Consider the following 7,218-nt stretch of genomic DNA (forward strand, 5'->3'; position numbering starts at 1 on the left):
TTTTTCTCACCACGTGTCATACATGAACCCTTTGCCACCCTCCTTGTGTTGGTGGTTCTTAGATGAAGGGTGTGGTGGTTTGATAAATTTCAAAGTTATAAGGCTGGATAAGTGGATTAATCCTAGGGCACTGTGGGTATAACTGTGCCGCATTTCTGCAAAGGATGTGACTGCTTTTCTTATTGTGCCCTATGATTACAGTGTGGTTGCCAAGTACGCAACAGTCAAAGATCGACAGGAGGGGGATCACTGAGATGGACATGGTTTGGCATTCATAATTTATGCAATATAAATAAAGAGCGATTTGACCTTCACATCAAATTCTCCTTTACCCAAACACTTCAACACCACATTACACGACATAATTAAATAAGGGACATGTAAAGGAACAGTTGCAGGGCTTTCATTAAGTTTTGATTCACCTGTAGCCTTGATCTTCACGACCATAACAAATTTGTTACTTTATGGCTGAGTTGTATACACAACTGAGGCAAGTTCACCTGTAACATCAAGTGCCCATGAAGCATACTCAGCCATAGCAGGTGTTATGGGTTTCAGCCCTTAATGACAGCCCTGAGTCAGGTATTACAATGATTCAAGCAGGTAGTTTCAGAGGACTTGGCTATGGAGTTTATGGAATCTCTGAAATGGGAGAGGCAGTAGCAATAATTTATTATCAAACACTGAGGATTTGACATCGTGCTGATCATCACTTCGGACTTCACAATGGATCATCACAAATGTTGCTAGTTCATGACACAGTTGGTAACTAACAATTATGTTCATACCAATTAACTAATTCATGAATGGCAATGTACTATTAAAGGCAGAGTTACCAGTAAAAAACATGTATACACACACAGTCATTTACTTTATTGAGCATTCCTAAAAAAGGCCCTAAGGCTATTAATTCAGCAACAATACCATAAACAGACAGAAAATAAAAATAATACAAGGCTGAGAAAACTAGAAAAATTAGTTACAGTATTTGTTCATCTATCCAGACTTATTCTACACCATGCATTAATTCCATTAAAAAACTTTAGTGTTAGTCTGTTATTTGCTACAAGTCCTTGCTTAGGTTGTTCCATTTATTCTAAGTACTTTTACAAGAAACGCAATGTTTGAGTTCAGAACTATAGCACTGTCTATAAGTGGCTGAAACTTGTTATACACGATGCCTTTAACCAGCAATGCTTGGTTTCATTGCCTGATTTGGCATCTGAGGTGGAGCCTGCAATACTCGACGATGATTTCTGGCCCTGCCACGGTGTGTTTGTAGCTGTCTGAGCTTCACTTTAATGTACCGACAGAAAGGCACAAGGCATTCCCCTGCTAGACAATGCCTAGCATGATAACAACAAAGATGAATTAACTCCTGACAAATACGACATCCTCCGCCAGTTTTTCGCTGGCACCTTTTTGTGTGCTTCAGAACACGCTTCATCTTGGCACAGCTTAAGTGCTGGCAGTTGACCTCTGGGCAGCAGCTGGCATGTACCAAGCTCTGTACGCACCGCTGGATCTTTAACTGTCATTCCTCTTGTGCATTGAGCTGGGGCTGTTCCTCTTCTCCTTCTTGTTGTTGCTGTTGATCAAGAAAAATATATACCTCTTACTAACTGGGTTCGAGGTCTGTACTGCATGACGAGATTAAAGATCAAGGAGAAATTTTCTTGGATGCCATTTTCTGTCAGATCATGGCATGTCAGTTGAAAATTCTGTCAGTTTTCATGCCTGACAAAAATTTGCCCTGTTCCGAAGCAGGATACTGGTGCCTTTTAAGTTTGGTGAGGCTTGAAAAAATTTGGTAGTGTGGAAAAAAATCACTGTGCACACTTGTATCACGAAACTGATGACAGATTTGTTTTGCAAAATAAACAAAATTTGTCTAGTATGTACACCATCTGACAAGCACACTTTTAGTCTCTTTTTAGACTCTTTCAGTCACTTTTAGTCTCTTTTAGCTTGTGTTACAACTGCTCTTACTCCCCGAAGGAAAAAACCTCAGAGCACCAGTGTGTTACCATTGATAACTGTGTTCAAGGCCACGTGATTTTTCCCAGAATGTATGCAAAATGACCCATATTTTATGTCAATTGGTTGATGAATTGTTTGCAGTTTAATGAAGTGTAACATTTGTCACTTGCTGAACTCAGCACTTTGCTTTTTATCAGTTATGCTGAGCAATTTTCCTCGAGAAATTATATTGATGAAACTAAGTCCTTTCTCTGCTGTGTTTTATTCCTTGAGAAGCAAACTTTTTCTGCAACATGAGCAAACTAAAAAAAACATTTTAGTATCTGTATGTGACCAGTTCTCGATAAAAATACTGTAGGGATTCTAAAGTGAGGTTTGAAATGGCCAACAAAGAAAGAAATACTATTCATTACTCTTATTCTACATCAGGACTAAGACAGTATTCTAAGCAAAGAAAGACCTTTACATTCTGGATATATCTACACTTAAGAAAGAGAATAAAAAAGCAAATTTATTTTATGGAATTGTTTCAGTTCTTGGCATGGCGCCTATATACGGTTGCAGGAACTTTGTAGCTGACATATGTCACCTCACAACGTGGGTCAGAATTTCAAAATATGAAAGTTCTCAGCCAAAAGACATCAAAAGCAAACACATTACAGCTGTATTTGCCACTAAATTAAATTTGAGGCCACCAAATGCCCAAAATCCTTTTCATTTCTCTCGCGCTTTCTTCAGCAACAGAATCAAAACAAAAACAAACGCTCACAAAGCGTTCCGGTCGACAGGGAGTCATTAAACTGTTTTAATGCATGAATAATGTATGCAAATGCAAGGAACATGACTATCAAAGGAACAAACAGAAGCTCTCTGTGATTCCGATACAAATCATTAAATGTAATTGGTGGGTAAGTACAATGTTCTCCTTTATTAGTTTATCCGTTTATGTCACCAGCATTCTTCATTGATTAATTAATTTTCCTCACGTTACCCGTGAATGGCTTTACACCATATTTATAGCAAATTATACAGAATGTTCAAATTATGCCAGAACACGTTATCGTAAAGAGGAGTTATTGCACAAACTTTGTGATACTATTAAATTATCACAGGCAACGCACTATTGGAGTGTAATTTAGCATATCTAGCATAACATTCTAGGAGTATTTCATGTCTGTACGTATGATTTTTCGATCTTTCGCTGTGTTACGTAGTAAAAACTTGTGGCAAAACGTGTGTTAGAACATGAACGCAAATTTTTATATAACTGAGGTTCTGTACGAATGTCTTTTAAAAATATCGGACATAAAAAATACAATGTAGTATAAAACTTCAAAGATAGATCACTGATGGGCGTTAAGCAATAATATTTTGGCTCTAAAGGCATCAAGACACTTCCTACCTCCACTTCCGCCATCATTCACTCCCTGCGAGAGAACACAATTCATCGAAATGACTTATGGGTATTTTCCAAGATGGCGGACAACTCATTCCCAGTTCCTCTCCATCAAAATCCCTTACCCGCCTAACTAACCCCGTAGAGCGTGTCACAGTGATATGTGTATCCCCGTGATATGTGTATCCCCGCACACATATCACTAGTGATATGTGTATCCCCTCCAAAATGGCGACCAGTGATATGTGTATCCCCCACCCTCCTCCCCTATACTTTAAATAGCAATACCCTCCTTGAAAGCGCTATCGTCGTCCGGTCGCTTACTGGACGAACGACTAACCCAAACAGACTTAAAACACAAATCTCAATTTTTGTAGTTGAAAAAGCTTACGTATCTGCTGCTGGAATTGTGTTCTTGATCCTAACTGGTTTTCTGCGAGCAGGATTTAACGAATTTAAAGTTGAACACCAAATGGATCTAGATATATTTCAATTTGAGTTTCACAGCACGGGATTTCTAGGACGATATTAATTGCACGGTGCATTCTCAGCCCTCGAGTAACGCATATTCTCCACTGTTCATCGCCTTGTTTGTATCTGAATTATTCGTGGAGTGAAACACATATCACTGCTTCGACCCGCTCGCCATAAAATGATTAGTGGCTCTCGTGTATCCCCTGCACCCGCTTTTCAGTTCGACTTTTTGTAAGATATGTTAAGTCTCAAGCTGTATACATTGCTATACTGCGAATATTGCTAGCACGTTTCATAATATTCGACGTTTATTCTTCGGCAGTTAGCCTAGATAACGGCTGTCTTCAGGGGATACACATATCACTGCGCCATGTAATAATTAGTGATAAGTGTATCCCCTGCATGCGGTCGTGTACAACCGAGGTCAGTGAAACTCCAGAAATCCCGAGCTATGAATAAATGCCGGGTGTAAATATTTCTAGCAAGCCAGTTTTGACAATGCAAATGCAATGGGGATTTTTCTTCTTGGGTAGAAAGCCAATATAACAGCTGTGTCCATGGGGATACACATATCACTAGTTCATGAAATAATCAGTGATATGTGTATCCCTTATTATCCCGTGCACGCGTGCACGCGTTTTTAGTGGAATTATCGAGTTTCAAACTCCAGTAAACCCAAGCCGTGTAAAAACGTCGGGTGCTAATATTGCCTGCAGTTTTGACAAGGTTGATGCGCAATATTATAACAGTTGTGTTTATGGGGATACACATATCACTGCGCCATGAAATAATTAGTGATATGTGTATCCCCTGCACGCGATTTCAGTTTAGATATTTAGACATTGGAGTTGCAAACTCCGCAAACCTCAACCTGGGTATAAACGTCGTAGCGAGTAAGCAGCCAGCACGTTTCGTCAATAATTGGCCATTTTCGTCGATCAGGTAGATAGCCAATCTAACGGCTGTGTTTAGGGGATACACACTGAGATCACTGCGCCATGAAATAATTAGTGATATGTGTATCCGCTGTTCGAAGTTTTAGTCAAATATACAATCGAGTCGGTTGGAACTCAACCAAACTCAAGAAATCCTAATCTGCTCCGTTGGGCGCGAATTCATTTCTGGTTTCTCTTACTCTTTACAGCGCTCGTTTGAACCTCGCAACCGAGTGGCCATTTTGTTCGTTGAATGCCCAGGCACGTATCAGTGTTTTGTGCATCCCCACGGGGGATACACATATCACTAGTGATATGTGTGCGGGGATACACATATCACGGGGATACACATATCACTGTGACAGCGGATCAAATTTCCGTGCACGTGGGTTGTCCGTTGACGGAAAGGCCACTTGGTACTGGTAAACTTAAGAGGGCGCGGGCTAGCGGGCTGACGACAGTAGGTGACTAGGGTATAGGGCTGAAATAACCTTCCTTGCACAACGTTCCCCCCTTTCGACCTTTCTCTTGTATTAAGTTTTTTTGTCGTACATGTAGGAAGCTTGTAGTTACTCTAAAAGAAACTGTTGGCCATTTCGTTTTGTACGAAGGAGTATAAAATACACTCTGTTTTGATACGAATATATTTTATAGGAATATCAAGTCAGAAATTTGCGAAATTTTAAGAATAATTTTAGAAATAAACCCGAGGCCGAGATTTTGAAGAGAATATAATTTTGTGTGTTGAAAATTTGTAAATACAATGCAATTATATCATACGCTATAATCTAAGAATATTCGAAAGAATATTTTTAGGCTAAAATCGGCATAAAAATAAGAATATTCAGCCTCGGCCGGAAAAACAATATTCTTATAAAAAAAAAAAAACAGTGTATCCGGTTAAGTTCTGGAAGGAACTACTCTCGTTACTTTCGGCCTCAGCAGCGTTCAGGGCGTTTTAGAGCAGTTCTGGCCTGGCCAACCGGCTTCATACCGGGGAGGCTCCCTCGAAAATGCTTTGCCCTTCACCTTCAGGTGATTTATGTGTATTTCGTTGTCCAATAATAGCACATACCATTGTTCTTGGCCAATATTTGTTTGCAATTGTACACATGTATATACGCTGCGAGCAGAGGTCTCTTCGATCTTCAGGGACCCTGCTGGCAGGGTAACATGTATATAGATAGAACACATATAGGTGAAATGAGGGTCATCTATAGTAATGTGTCTCATCATCTTGATAAAGCTTGTTTATATCATTGCTCGCCAAGTCAAGTAGCTACTTACGGAGGACTTCGTCTCAGTATTTAAAGACCTATAAACGCAGTTGTACCTCTAGTTAGGCGCCCAACCACCATTGGGTCTGTTTCTACATGGGACTGAGAGGGCGCCTCAGGTTAGTCTCTGGGGTTAAAACTTTCTCAAAGTCGCTCGCGGTTAAATAGGCGGCTTTGAAACCTGTTAAGGTGTTCAACGTCAAAGATACACAGCGGGAGCTTTTGTAGCCTTTGTGGCAGGCCGTAGAAGGGGAGTGAAAGGGGTAAAATGAGCGCGGGAGGATCGAGCACGCCTCGAGACCACCATCGCGGGCATCACGCGTTCGTTTTTTCCCCTTTCCCTCCTCTTGGGACGCCTGCCAAGTAGGCTAGAGCTTTTTCAGCGCCTTTTAGGGCGAGAGTTTAGCCAAAAAATATGACAGGAGATTATTTGTTGTTTTAGGATTGGTACCTTTTAGGGGTCAAAAAGCCACGCCCACAAAGCAGAATCTTGGAGCCTCTTAGGGACTCTTTTTAAAATTTCCGACGAGCACCATCATCCGTTTTATATGGGAGTCCCCCCCCCGGGGGTAGTCCCCAGGGATTGTGCTCCTCTACTTCAGTGGCGTTCTTCGCAGAACTCGGGTTCTCGTGGGTGTAAAAACTGAAATGTGGACAATCTTGCAGATATTGTCCGCGAATTCGAACTTGTTGCGATGCATCTCGAATAAAGACTATTTTCGTGGAAGGGTTAATCAATGGAGGCAATGCAAAAGTACCTGACAATAAATATTGTTTTAGTTTGGCGTAAGAAGGCTGTTAGTATAAATACGGTGAGAAATTTGGTTCCGTAAATTTCGAACATCAAAAATCTCGCACTCAAGGATGGCTTTTTAAAACTATGGATAAACGTTATACTTTATTTGTTGTCCTTTCTTGAAGTCAGTAGGAATCGCTCAGGAACCAGTGGAAAATTTCATACAATCAGCCCCAACTACTATTGGTTTCATACACGGATTTGAAAAAAGTGATCACGTGATGACGAATTTCATGATCGTATGATGTGAATCTCCTGCCGTCGGAAAGGAGATTGTAGTTTTTTTGAGTTTCGCACCTTCTAAAGTAAAAGAGTAAGTTAGGTCTGCATACGAGCCAAATGGCTCAGCAGGCCGGAGCT

General features: G+C 40.6%; 1 pseudogene across 1 annotated transcript; it reads right to left on the reverse strand.

The window, feature by feature from the left end:
* Positions 1–852: 852 nt before the first annotated feature.
* Positions 853–3,415, reverse strand: LOC145496715 (histone lysine acetyltransferase CREBBP-like; annotated as a pseudogene). Its single transcript, XR_014050586.1, has 2 exons — positions 3,383–3,415; positions 853–1,588 (listed from the first exon to the last, which is right to left on the reverse strand). The product of XR_014050586.1 is annotated as a histone lysine acetyltransferase CREBBP-like (transcript).
* Between the last annotated feature and the right edge of the window lie 3,803 nt (positions 3,416–7,218).

The sequence above is a fragment of the Orbicella franksi genome, chromosome 9, assembly GCF_964199315.1.
Source record: "Orbicella franksi chromosome 9, jaOrbFran1.1, whole genome shotgun sequence".
In the NCBI taxonomy this organism is placed as follows: Eukaryota; Metazoa; Cnidaria; class Anthozoa; order Scleractinia; family Merulinidae; genus Orbicella; species Orbicella franksi.